General features: G+C 25.4%; 1 non-coding gene across 1 annotated transcript; it reads right to left on the bottom strand.

Annotated features, from left to right (window-relative positions):
* Window positions 1-898: 898 nt before the first annotated feature.
* On the bottom strand, window positions 899-970 carry TRNAK-UUU (transfer RNA lysine (anticodon UUU)). Its single transcript has one exon. It is a non-coding gene; the product is annotated as a tRNA-Lys (tRNA).
* Between the last annotated feature and the right edge of the window lie 14,856 nt (window positions 971-15,826).

Genomic DNA, 15,826 nt, shown 5'->3' on the forward strand with positions numbered 1-15,826 from the left:
AGTTAAGGCTTAAAGTCTATTTCGTAATAAGATATCGTTACCATATTAAAAAAATGTCTCTTATTAATATTAATATATATTTAGCATATACATAAAAATTCACACTCGCTAATAATTCAAAAATCTATAAACTTCTAATATAATCATATGCAAAAAAAATATAGTTGGCAAGAAAAGAATTGTGTATTTCTAACATCGACGAATTAAATTTGAGGCTTTAGAATTATTTCTACATAATTGGTGCCGTATTCGTTTTATGGACCATATACTACTATTTTTGGCCTATCGTTCAACTCTTTGACATTTGATTTTATTTTCTAACAAAGGGTTCAAATTTTGACCAAAGTTCAAATTCAAACTTCTGCTACCCTAATTTTTTTATCTCAAAAGCATGAGTTTAACATCAAAAAGGAAACACAGAAACTTAAAGAACCAACCTCACATGTGTTTGAATTGAAGTCAAATAATGAGGTTGAAGTGTTTTCCAAAAAATTCATTTGTGGAGAAATGTTTTTCTTCAATAAACCCTACTCATAAAACTTCAACGTACGCTTAAATTGGAAATAAATACTTTGTATAGTAGGGTTTAATGATTTATAGTTTTTGAAAACAAAAAACTAATTAAAAAAAACCTAATATTATTGAAATTTGTTGATAAAGTGGAGCTTAAATTCATTTGTAAATTAACTTTTGAGCTTGAAATAAAACTAAAAGTGGCCGCGATTGATTTTTATTTATTTTATTGTGCTCTTATACCTAATAATTAATGTGCACTTATACCTAATAATCTTTGATTGATCAAAGTCAAGTACAAATTTAATTGTTAAATTTATGTTAGTTAATAATATTTCATTGATTAGAATGAAAATTAGATTGAAAAAAGAAAAATAAAAAAATTCGCCGTCTGTGGGGATCGAACCCACGACCACGTGGTTAAAAGCCACGCGCTCTACCACTGAGCTAAGACGGCTTCGTTGAGAATTTAAACATATAATACATTTTATAATAATTAATTTATTTCTTTCACCACACTTTTCGTTCTCCATCACCCAATAATATATTTTGTATAAAAAGATACTATTTTCAGGTTACTCATACATTCCAAAAAATATTTTTAAACTTTTTTAGATTATAGATTTCAAACAACAAATAAGGAGGTAAGAGGAATTTTGAAATACGTCATGTGCAACAATATAAAAGACATTTATAGATTATCCATTTTGAAATAATGTCAAACTTCTTCTAAAACAACAAGTCCTTATTCTAAGTAATATTGAATTTTATTCTCTTAAACAAGATTTCGATTTTGAGTTATAGTTGAATAAGAAAGGCTTACTAAAGGTGATGATCCTAATTTGTCCAATAAATATTAGTCATCAACAAATTCATTAATACCCAATAAAATAGTTAACAAAAAAACCTTAAAAATGAGAAAAATACCTTCTAAGATACACATTTCGAAATTATGATATAATGAAAGTGTGCTTTCCCTTTAAAAAGAAAGAAAAAATAAAAAAATAAAACATATTGGTGAAGGAGGAAGACATTGGTGTACGAAGAAAAAGTCTTATTCTTGTATTTAATGATCTGGGCCTAAAATTAATGTGATAGCCCATTTTACGATTTTAAGTCCATGGAAAAATCATGTACGATCCCTTGACTTCTTAAAATTGTGTTTCTATATAAAAAAAAATACTATTCTCTTCTCAAACTATTCTTTTCCAACTTGTTAATGTTTCTTAACTATAAATTCTGAAATGTGATTTGTGAAATGTTTGAAAAATATACATATTAGAAAATAAATTTCATTGTAACTCATATTTATAAAATTAGTCTTTAAGAATAAGGATTCTCCCATTTATATATTATTAATTTATTTATAGTTGATATGACAAACATATTTTTTTAATATTTTGTATGTAGAACTAGATATTTATAATTATTTTGATAATAATATGATAGAATGTGACATAACATCTTCAATAAATATCATTAGGATAGATTTTTATATTATATTATGAAGTGATTTTAAATTAATTTATCTTCACAAAATTGATTTGTAAAAGGATGTTTCATATTATGAATTTTGATTTTATCTTTAATTAATGTGGAATTTGTACTATATTATAAGGTTATTTTTTAATTCTCAAATTTTTATCTAATTTTAGGACATAATTCAGAATGGTATTATGAAACATATATTTTTATATTAGAAAATGATTATTTCAAATCAAAGTGTATTTTTTTACGTTTTGATAATTGAATGTGTATTATTTAGTTTTGGGTATGATCCTAATAGCTTATATGTTTTATATTATAAAATAATCATTTAAAACGGTCATTCCAAAATATATTCTAATTTACTTAAATATATTTTAGAATAAAATTCCCTAATATACTATTCATTAAATCATATGAATCGTAGAATGATTTAGATTGAATTAAGTTAAAGATTTAGATTAATATATTTTTAATGTAAGTTTTTTAAATTAATTAAATGATTTAGATTGAATTAAGTTATACAAGTAGATTATTTTCAAGAAAAGTTATTAAAGAAGGCTCATACTGTAGATTCCACATTTTGCACATTTTTCATAAAAAGAATCTATAAATATGAATAAGATATGAATGCCTATGAAAACAGTGAACTTAAAAGTTTGTTAAACTCTTTCTGGTTGTTCAAAAACTCATTATTGGCACAATATGCATTAAATGATTTTTATATAATGAATTTAAATTAATGTCAGAAATTAAAGCTCAATTTTTTTATTAAAAAAAGTGTACACATTACTTTCACTAAGAGAAATGATATAATATAATGTCTAGTTATGCTGTAGATTAATTAAAAAAAAAAACCTTGAAGAAACAAAATAATGATGTAACAGCTATGTTAAAGAAACAGAATAACGATGTAATGCATGCCTACAACTAATACCACAAACTTTTGGAAATATCTACATATTTGGTTACCAAAACACGTTCTTTTGTAATACTTAATTTTTTTATTACTTTATTATAAAAATTGATTTTTTTTGTGTGTAAAATTCAAAATGAAATAAAAAAATTTAACTCACTCACGTATTTTTTTTTAAAGGAAGAACTGGAATTTTACTAAGTTTGGTATTAACACAAGGTGTGAACAACCAAAATAAAATATAAAAAACTACTTAGACAATATATATCTCTACCTCCTTTTAACAAAAGAAATTTAAAGATTGTACTACATTTACAATCATGATTTGAGCTTCTTTAATATAACTTAATTATCCATACTCATCACATTTGGACCAATTCAAGCAACTTGTGATACAAAATTCATATAACACAAATTGTCATGAACCAAATACAACAACAAAAATGGGGTATTATATATGCATTTTTTTCTCACACCTTTTTAGGCATAGGTGATTTGAACTCACCCATGGATGGGTAATGCTACAATATGTCGTACATAATTGAGGTATAATGTGCTGTTGGCTCACGTGAGTAATGGTTGCAAAGACACCAAACTCATCATTTTCCCAATCCATAAATTGGCTACTCATTCACAAAGCCTTTTCAAACTCTATTCCCTTTTTTTCCCAAATTTATATAAGAGAGGAAGGTTAAAGGTTGAGTTTCATGTATAAGGGTTAAATTATATTTAAAATGGTTCTTATTTATTTATTTTTTATTGTCGATAAAAAAATGTAGAGTTTACCCTTTTATTCAACTCAACAATTCGTTTTCTTACAAATTCAATTACAATCTCAATTAAACAGTATTTATATATCATTTCAAAAATTATTAATTAAAAAACATTAAATTAGAAGGGATTGTTGTTATTGTTGCAATTGAAATGAATAATAAAATTAATTAGAAAGAAAATTGACTCTTAAGTTCATTCATCGATGAATTCTTCATCGATGAATTCTTCATCGATGATCGTATGATTATCATCTATCAAATTTCTAAATAGAATCGAATTTAGCCAAAGAAGCGTCACTCAAATTCAACAAAATCTAATTAATAAAACAAGCACCAATCAAATTCAACATAATCTAATTAACTAAAAAAGTGTCCACTGATTCATTTAGTACTACAATCATCTTCAAGCGTTTACTTAGTGAGATTTTAGTATTTTACCTCTTAAATTAAGGAAACAATAGATTGTTCAAAATAAAGCCAATTAAATAAAAAAAATTGAAATTTCAATAAGCATTAAAAAAATAATTCCAATAATCAAAATTAGAATTCGAAAACACCAAACTTTATTAGTCTGTTATTGAAATTGAAGAACAAAACTAAATTGCACCGGACCTTATAATATAATCAATCATTAAAGGTTTATTCTTCTCCACGGAGACAAAACAAAAAAAATTATAAAGGAAAAAATGTAAAACTAAGGAAAATAGTTCAACCAAGTTAAAAAGGACTTCAATATATAGTGTAAGATGATGATCTTCCTTTTTATACTTTGTATCAATTACAAGTTATTTTTCTTGTAAATTTCAAATTCAGTTTTTGTTTCCAATATTTTTTTTCTAAAATTTTATAATTTTAATCTCTAAGACTCATATTATGGAAGTTGAAATCTTTCTCACAAAAAACTCTTCAACTAAAAGAACAAGTCTATATAATTCTTAAAAAAAATAATGAGAAACTAAGTCACAAACTATAATCACTTTTACTATTGTCATTCATTTCCTTCTTATTTCCTTCCACCTAATGTATGAACCACATTGCAACAAACAACAAAATGTACCTTAATAACATCAATAACAGTCACACCAACACAACTAACAAAAACAAGATTAATATATACAAATTACTCTAATTATTAGGTATTTAATTTTAATTTTTGAATTATGCTGGAGCTACATTTATAATTTCAATAATTTATATATAATTACTCTTAACATTATTGACGCCTTTTTCGTATGTAACATTATTGGCGGGAATGTCTCTGCAAATAAGTGCTTATATTCTTTTTTTTTTTACATACGATTTTTCTTTATTCTTTCTCACATAAATGTTCTGAAAAATCGTTTTCTATAATGAATTTAGCTTTTCATGAAATTTATCCCAAAAAAATTATTTAATATATAATCAGATTATATAATAAAATATTAAGATAATAATACAACTTTTACAAATATTTCAAATACACCTTAACATCTAATTTTAGTAACAAAAAAAATTATAAAAACTTGTTAAAATATTATTTAAAATGTATTTACTAAATCACCATGTGTATTTTTTTAATTCCCATAATAGATTACACTGAAACCAAGTTGAGTTTTCGAAAAGTGAACGAAAAATAGTTTATCTTTAAAAAAGGGAGTTTCTATAATAAAGTATTTTGAAGTCCTAGTATATATAGTGATGACCCGTACACTACCATATTTAACATATACATCACAAACATATAACTCGTTAGATTCACGTCTTTCAATCTAATGAGTCAAACATATATATGCAAAGAGGTTATTCACTTGGTTACAATTAAAGTCACTTGTTTATTTGCTTGGCGAAAAAAATGAAACCTTCAACCTTTCACGTGTTTCACATGAATCTCAAGACAAATAGACCTTTCCATTATTTCAGTTTTGGCAAAAAATTATATTCAAACCTATTTATTGCTTTTTTTTCGTTAACTAATTTCTATAGGGTAGTTTGTCCGGTATTCTATGTTAACTTTTTATTTTTTTCCTAAAACTTATTTTTCACACATAACTTTTATGTTATATATTCATATTTGATGTATACATATAATTTAACCTTAAATAAATGGGAGTATATTAGTTTTAATATGTTTTATTTTAAATTAATAAAATAATAACAGAAAAATATCTTATTATTTCATTTACTATAAAAAAATAGGTTAAATATATTTTTCGTTAATGTACTTTCACTCGAAATTGATTTTCATTCCTAATGTGGATTTTACTTGTACTAAGAAAAATATTGTTAGTTTTTTTTTACAGATTTTCAATGTAAATTAGGATGTTAAAATATCTCGCAATAACTTATCGTGAATGTTATAATATTATAATACAGTTAACGCTAAAAATTTATTTGTTACGTAAAAAGACAGTTAGTAATAATCCATGTTAATAGTTTTCTTCTTACAAATACTCAGAAGGTCTAAAATTTGAATTAGGAACAAGAAACTAATTTTAGCTTACAAATCATATTTAAACCAAAAAAAACCACTCATACACTAACAATTACACTCACAATTAAAGGATATTGAAGTGATAGTTGTGTTGAATTACATATTTAAGTCTTTTGATGTAGATAATCCATATTAAAAAATGAAAGGTTAGTAATAATTATTGATGGAAAAGTGAAGAAGTGAGTGATATCTGTGGAGAGTAAGTAAACTTAGGAGGATGTTGCATGGAAAACATGAATTGCATGGAATTTCCCTTTATCAACTTGTGTAGGAGCTAAACAAAAGACTACACTTCACTCACTTCAAATTAGGCCGTTTCACGTTTAACTTGCTGACAAATACTCTCATGCCAAAAGCCACACCCAAATTGTCTAGTGAAGATATAAGAGATGGGTCTCACTCATGCAAGTTTTTTCATCTTTCTTGCTCACATTTTATGACTTTGTCTTGTGAAGATGAATGGGATGGGACCAAGTTCTTCAGTCATTTACCCAATCATACACCTATCATCTTCCTTTGGGACCCTCTTTGCTCCTTACTTTACATGCACAAATCACTGTTATTCAACCTTCTCATATGCATTTTTTTTTATCTTTTTCTGAGTTTTGGCCCTTCCAAGAGAACCACAGATTCATGCCATCAAATGTCTATCACTCTAAAAGTGCATGACAAGCCCATTCTCTAAAGCAGAAACAAACCCTGGCCACGAAATTCCACCTAAAATATCTGTGGACACAGTCATGTTAATTATCTTAATATATCACTCATTTTCAACTTAAGAACTTAATAAATTATAATTTTTTAGTTTAAGTTTTATAAAAAAAAAAGTATTTATTTTTTATTATTATATTGATTTTCTTAATTAATCCCAATTTTTTTAATATTTCTCTTCAGGTCCTTCAACTTGTTTTTATCGTGGTAACTTATATGTTACTTATTTTTATTATAATAACTTATATATTTTTCATCATATGTCTTGCAAAAGGGAGTTAGTGTGTATAATTTCTCAACATTCTAAATTTTATGATACATATTTCAACATGAGAAACACATGATACATGAGTGACAGAGGTCACAATAGGGATTTAAACTAAAATATTTACTTTAATAATTACTCAAGATAGATAAAAGGTTGTCACTCAAATAAAAATTGATAATCTGTAAGAATCCAAAACGTGTTTAAGCTAGTTGTTAATAAAAAAGATTCACATATTCGTGGTAATAGGTGTTAAATATTGTAGTTAAATATCGTTATTAATATTTTATGTGGATAAATAATTAATATTGTTTATCAAAGAAAATACTCAATTATTTCTACTACTAAACACTAAATATTTTTAGTTATAAAAAACATATATTCAAATAACTATAAGGACCAAAATTGTATTAAACTTATTATATATCCATTTTTTTTTATATAAGTAGAGTATTGTTAAAAACAAATTACATTGGTTCTAACCCATAAACTAAAGGTCCTCTCAGGTCAAATCAGAGAGATAAACAAAAATAAAGTACAGTTTCATTATAACAATAAAGACAAATTGAACACTAATCTTAATCTTAATCCATGTTCCTGAAGCAATAGTAAGTAAGTACAGAGAACCACATTGAAGTTAAAAGGAACATCTTCAAACATAATATTACTATGATAATTTATATAAATTATTAAGATGTGAGTGTCTAATACATGTTTAAAAATAATGGATTTTCTTTAAATGAAAATATTGGTGATTAAAAATAATAATCACTACAAAAAAAATAATTAAATAATTGAATATAAACTAATTTTAGAAAAAAAAAACAATTAGTTACTATAATGACTCAATTATAAATTATTTTAGAGATTAAAATAATTTTTGTTTCTAAATTAGTTTCTATTATTCTTAAATAGTTTTTAAATTTGTATCTAATTAACTATCAATATTTTAATAGAAACTAATTTAGAAAGCAATTTTTTTTAGTCTCTCAAATGTTCTCTAATTTAGTTACTATAACAATTAATTATTTTTTTCTCTAAAATTGATTTTTATTCAATAATTTTCTTGTAATGAAGTAAAAAAATTAAGTATTTATGTAATTATGAATATTCTAACATGTGTTCTATTTATGAGAGTTTGTTACCTATCACAATCCTTTATTATCTTCTATGTAAGGAGAGAAATAGTTCCAATAACGCTGGAAAAATCATATAAGGAATCAATTTACGCGTGGAACAACAAATTCAAATGGAGTATACATATATAAACCTAACATTGATCACACAAACAATATAAATTAAGGATATATTTATTTGAAGATATAAAGATTATATTACATAAAGATTATCTCCTATGAAAAATACACAATAATTGTCAATTTATGAAGACATGTAAAGACAAATACTAGATAATCAAGATATCAAAAATACAATGCATGCTTCTTGATTTATGAGCTCTTCAATCTAATAGTTTTCTGTAATTTGTTACGACAGTATATAAAACTTTTTGTATTATTTACCTTGTAAAGTTAGTAATTTGTATTTAGTCTACATCTCCCTTTAAAATATTAAAATAAATTATTAAATAAAATTAATTTTGAAAATCAAAATAATTAGTTATTATTTGATTAAATTAGAACTATTTTATAAACTAAAAAATTATTGATATTTAAAATAATTTTTATTATTAATAAAAATTTAAGAAAATAGTTTCTAAATTAGTAACTAATAATTAGTTACTAAAGTTTTAACTACTTAATACTTTATATTTTAAATTAATTTCTATTAGTCTTTTAGAGACTAATTTATAATCTAAAATATTAGTAACTAATATTTTAATAATTTTCTTTCTTCTAACAAACATTTCTTATTTTGTACCCAGGATTGACATTGAATTCTAAATCTTAGAGGGAATTAATAAAGAATAACCAAAAATATTATGTATTTTTATTCTAATTAAGAGTCGTCTATGTACTCGTTTCTAATACAATTTATTTTTTTATTGTAAAACTTTTTATATTTTTACGTTAAAGAGAATTGAACATAATTCAAAAGTTGTAGGTGAATCGTATAAATGATTGTATTGTTTTATTAAGATAAACTAGAGGTATTAAGCAATCTTGCTATGAGATAGAAAAATTGAGGCTTTCTTCTAAACTTTTCCTAATACTTCATAATTCACATGACTTATGTGTGAAATAAAATAAAGTTTAACTTAATATAAAAAAAAATATCATTTTAAATTTCATAATAATCAACTCATATATAATTGTGTTTTGAATTACATTGTTCATAAGACAATACTATCTTGGTAATGAAAAAGTAAAACACATAAAATATTCTCCCTTGAAACAATATGTTCATTTGCACACATTAATTTGAATAGCCAACCTATCAAGCATGATCCTCCAAAATAATGCAAGCACCTTTGAGAAGAAGACTGTAATATTCCTTTTTTTAGATGTAGACAACTTTGGTTTTTATATGGAACTATATGCCTCCAAAAATGTCAAGATGGTGTAAAAAAAATAATATATCTTTCTCATGTGTGTCCTACTTGTTGATATACATGTTTTTTCATCAATCCAAAGATATCAAAATTATTAAAAAATATATAAAAATGATAGGTCATTTATTAAATTTCAAGAGATGTAAATATAAATCTGTTTAGAGAGTTTTTTTATAAGTACCTTTAGAAGATAAAAAAAAAATTGAAACCAATTTTAACAAGTTAAAAATAGATTAGGTATAAAAGTTCATTTACACAAACTTTTTCATAAGCAATTTTAGAAGAAAATTTGGAATGAGTTTATTTATAAGTAATTAGCTTATTCATAAACTTGTAGAAGTTTATACATTTTTTCTAATTATTACTTTTTTAGTTTCTGAATAAATTAATTTTAACTTAAAAAAAAAAATTATTGTATCATTTTATTTTTTTCTTCTAAAAATACGTGTGGATAAAGTCACTTATACAAAATATATTTTACAGGAAATTTTTACATTGGTTATTTAATAAATAAATGTATAATAAAATGTCATAAAAAAACCTATAACTTTTCCAATTTTTTACAATATTTACAAGTTTATAAATTCTTTATTACATTTCTACACATCACAAAATAACACAACTATGTTAATATAACATTTAAAACACATAAATTGATTATAACTCACTAGTTATTTTATAAGTTATTATTATAAAATTTATTTATATATTATAATTATTGTTTAATGTATTTTTAATAATTTAAAATAAATAATACTTCTAAATAAGTAATAACTTTAAAGTAGTTAATTCGACTCAACTATTCATACTTTTTTATATTTACAAATATCATATATTTATACTAACTTAAGCGTTATATAATTTTTTTGGAGTAAATCTCTCATTTTTTGTTGTAATCAGTTAATACAAAAAATTGGATCCAGGTATAACTCATCTCTTCTCCATATCGAAACTCTCCAAATTCAGTTTTACTAAAAATAACATTAATCTAACTCAATCCAATTTAATTTAATCTTTTAAGATTTGAATATTGGACATGAGGTTTACATATTCTACTCAAGACTAACCAATCCTAATCAAAATTATTAAATAATATTAACTATTAACAAAAGTAATAATAATATGATTATTATTCTATTAACTAAATGAGTATTTTTATAATATAATATTATTTAAACATTACATAATATAGTTTATTTAAAAAAGTATTCTAAAAAAATAATAAAAAATGTTATGAAATTATAAAATTTAACCAAATAAATATAAAAACTTATGATCCTATTTATCCCATTTAATTCAATCTAATCAAGATTAAATTATATTAGATGGTACCTAGAGAATTATATAAAAATTTGACACAATATAAGGTGAGATTCTTTTATTAAATTGGATTATGAGTTTGTTGATCGTGTTTTTTTTATCAGCAAAGAATAAATAAATAAAATAAGGTACTTCAGGGTACCCCAACCCTTATACAAAAATCTCAAATCAAGTTTCCTAACACCAAACCAGTTAGGGATCCAACACATCAACCATATTAACATGCCAGATCAAGATACAAGGGCTCAACAAACACAATTACATCAACCCTCCAAAGGAATCACATTCTCAAAACAGGACACAACAATCCAACAACTAAACCAGATCTTTGCCAACAAACAGAAGTACGCCAAACATCCAAGTGTCAAAACCAACAAATCAACCCTACGAGGAGGATACAGAAACCAAAGAACCGGCACAAAGCACATCACGACTTCCAAATTTGGACAAATGTTGTTAAACGCGAATCACCAAACATCAATCTCTCAAAACTCATACAACATAATGATTTCAATACCAATCCGAGTAAGATAACTCAATCAATCTTTCCTTTACTGTAACCCAAGATCAAAATCATCAATCTGACCCTGTCAGGAAGAAACAGAAGCCAATAAAACCTGCACAAAACACACCACAACTTCCAAACCTAGACAAAACATTAAACATGAATCACCAAACATCAATCTCTCAAATAACTCATACAATATATGTATACCTTATGTTTCATACCAACTTCTTTGAATACCATGTTTATCTAAATAATGTAATTAAAAATAATTAGGGATTGTTTAGTTTGAGATTTTTTAAATTTTAATTGTAAAATTGCCACGTGATTTTTACTTTATATTTCATTTCCAAAAGTTTCAATAAAAACAACAATTAAAAGCTACTAGTATTTTCATTATTGATTACAGATTTTTGAAATAAAGGAAACTGGCCACTAGCTTTCATTCATTTATAAAAAAAAGTGAAATCACACAAATGGTAATGAGAACAATGTTAAGAACAAACCAAAATCTCTCCATTTTTTTTAATAAAGTAAATGCGTCGTTATCTAAAATCCAATCATGAAGGATACAAGGAGAAGTGAAAAATCACTATTTTTTTTTACCAAACTTAAATATTGAAATTGACAAAAATAAACAAACAAAGGTGTTCTTGTATGAGGAGGGCAACAATGGATATAATATCAATACCTGAAAATTTAAGAAAAAATAACTTGTGTTAGATGAATAAGACATCGATATTTTATTTTGTTTGATTGGCAAAGAATGAATATAATAAAAAAGAGTATTTTAGGAATATTTCAAACCCTCGTACCAAAAAGAAAGGGGCTAGTGAGCCACCATTTACAAAAAACACTAAAAAAACTAAACAAAAATACCTATGCAAAAATATTACACTACACACCCTAGGGTCTAACAAAAGGAGCTAACCCCATCAAGAATTGTTCACAACCCCACCTGTTATGAACAAAATGAGTCAACAGATGTGTTGTCTTAGAGATGTCTAACATAAAAACAAAACTTTCACAAAGTAAAGTCATGCATTGTTCCAACCTCTAATGTATGCTCCATCAGAGTTAGTTTATCTAAAACATAATTTGTAATTTAACATCATAAAAACTCATCCTCTACGTCTATGCTTAGAGATATGCCTTGTGCATCAGTTGTTTTTTCCTTCAAAATAGCAAAATCACACCTTCCCTTAGACATGATACCAGATTAAAGAAGAAATTAAGTCACTTATATAGCAAGAATAAACAAGACAACCATGAAAACTTCTTTTAAAATTTGTGGGGGTCATATCAGTCACTTATCCCCCTACTGGTCTATATACCTAGGGCACTGTATTAAACATTAGTATCTTGATCAGTTGCAAGCCTTCAAAGTCCAGAATTTTGCTACATTTCCACATATTTACAGCCTCTGACAGAATAAGCATTTCTCCCTTTTCACTTTCTTTCCTGCAAAGCATAACCTTGCAAATACATTTTCCAGCCAGTTAACACAGGACAAAAGCATAACATACAAAAAGCTGACATAAAAGTACCCAAAACAATTTAGTTATTTGATAAAGGTAGACACTTATGCAACAATTTCAAAATTGATTTCAATTAAAAACCCAAATGCAATTTCAGTAACAAAACATACTACACAGGTTGAACCTTAAAGCCTATAAAATCATAACAACAACAAAATATGACATTGTGTCTAATAGACACCATTATTGCCTCAAAATTGAGTTTTTGTGGCTACTCCAAAGACCATAGAAGACAACACTACCCATATTAACAATTCTTTCCTAAGTGCTTGTTAGATACCTTTTAGGAATTAAGAAGGACAAAGATTCCAGTCAGTACAAGAGTAACAAATCTAGGAAGTTTGTTTTTTTATCCAAGTCCAAGATTTCAGTTGAGCCATATAAAAAATCTCCTTTGTATCTACCCTCCCTTCTTAAAAAAAGTACATTGTTTTTATGCTCCTAAATGCTCCAAATTATTACAATCCAAAGATTTTTTTTTCGTACTAGATTTTGTTTTTGATTTAAATAGAAGAGGTGGAACTGTAGAAAATGTTGCATTAAATTGTAGTGTTGGATAGTTTGGATGCCTATCCACATACCACAAACTGCCCAGACTTTACACAATATATCATAGGACAAAAACATATGGTGGACAGTTTTCAGGTGTTTTAGGCATATGGAGAAATTTTAGTACTTAGCAGCACCCCTCTTCTAACTAAGTTTGTTCTTGTCGGAACCTTCCCTTTCATAACCCCCCACGCCAATGTTTGGACATTAGGTAAAACATTAACCGACTAGAATATACCAAAATCAGTGGACCTAATCATTGTATTACTGCTATTAAGATATGTATATGCATATTTCACTAGGTAAATCCCTTGATTTTCTTCCAACCATAATCGTCTATCCTGACTATCTAAATTCAAATTTACCGCATTAATCATATCTAATAATTGCAGTTCTTGTGAGGTCTCCCAAAAAAAATTGCTCTTTCTTCAAATTAGCAACCAGTCTCAACCCCTTTCCCTCCTAACAATTATGTCTCAAACTATTTTGTATTGAAAATTAGATATAGAATACAAACTAATGAATATATACATAAGTAAAGAACCTCCCAACCAATTATCCTCCCCAAAACGAACTTTGTTTCTTGTCCCACCTTCCACCCTATATTCCTATCAAACCAATAGTCTTATTCAACTATTTTTATTAAATCTTTCCACCACCAAAATTTCCAAATAAAACATCAATATATTACTTTATAGTTCAAAGGATGACACATTGGAACATTTTTTTTTGCATGATCATTCTTGACATGATATACATCATTTATTACTATATGGACTTATATACTATTCTACCAAATTCTATGAGAGCACTCTACATGCAACACTTGGTCTAGGAGAAGGAGATATTTTTTTCTTATCACTACAAGAAAATTATTAAATAAAAATCAATTTTAGAGATAAAAAATAATTAGTTGCTATAGTGACTAAATTAGAGACCATTTTATAGACTAAAATAATTTTTTGTTTCTAAATTAGTTTCTATTATTTTAAATAGTTTCTAAATTGGTATCTAATTAGCTACCAAATTTAGAATCTAAATAATTGGTAGTTAAAACTTTGGTAACTAATTAGATATCAATTTAGAAATTATTTAATAATAATAGGAACTAATTTAGAAACCAAAAATTATTTTAGTCTCTAAAATGTTCTCTAATTTAGTCACTATTTTTTGTTTTTAAAATTAGTTTTGATTTAATAATTTTTTTTTAGTGTATATGTGGTATAATGAGTTTGATAGAGAAATAACTTTTGCAATGATGCTATTATAGTGAGATTTTGCATCATTATTGATTTTTTTTATTAACAATACCTAACTAGGTGTAAGTGATATTAGAGGTATTAAACCCACATCATTATTGAATGTGATCGATAATATATATAAAACTATTCTTTCAACATGAGTGTTTGTATCCTAGGCTAAAAGATTGTTAAATAATGTGTTTTGGGGAATAAAATTACGTGGAGGAATAATATGTGTGGGTTACAGTGAGATCATTTTGGAAAACGTCTATCAGGTAAGGTAGAGATTGTTTTGTGCTAAACTATTTTCATGTTACATTACATTTATAATTGAGTAACCTCTGTAGAAGATTTTTTTTTTTTTTTTGGATACACTTAGTATCACTATAGAAAATATATTTTATTCCCCCTTTGAAAAAAATAACAATACCTCCCATTAAATAATTTTTTTAATGTAATCCCAGTTTCTACACACTTTAAACTTTGCATTATCTACATATGTAGGCAGTAAATAAATAAAAAATATTATCCTATTAAGAAGAATATATCAATTGAGAATGGGCAAAGAAAATGGTTCCTCGTCATTGCTTCAAAGAGCTAGGAAGAAACGACGTCTTAGAAAAGAAATAATGACAAATACAATAGTGTGTATCAAGACTTTATTATATATATCTCATTGTGCGTAAGAGCCTAACACTTGTGTTCAAACTTACATTATCTAGAGTGGGTTTCTTATTTTTTTTACATAAACTAATTCCAATTCAAAATAATTATGTGCTAATTGACTTGCGAATTATCCAAGACTAGTTGATTTGCATTTTAAGAAAATTTATTGACAACCATTGAACCTGAGTCAGAGTCAATGTCAAATCAATCCTTTTAAATTTCTGTTTTATCATATAATTGTGTTTCTCATTTCTTTCTTCTTTATAAACTATATGCTACAATGACATCCACAAACTTGATTTAGTTTTTATCACAATTACTAAAAATGTTTTTTATTTTCTTTTCTTTTTAAATAAATTATATGT

The sequence above is a fragment of the Phaseolus vulgaris genome, chromosome 8 (genome assembly GCF_051622355.1).
Source record: "Phaseolus vulgaris cultivar YP4 chromosome 8, ASM5162235v1, whole genome shotgun sequence".
Taxonomy (NCBI): domain Eukaryota; kingdom Viridiplantae; phylum Streptophyta; class Magnoliopsida; order Fabales; family Fabaceae; genus Phaseolus; species Phaseolus vulgaris.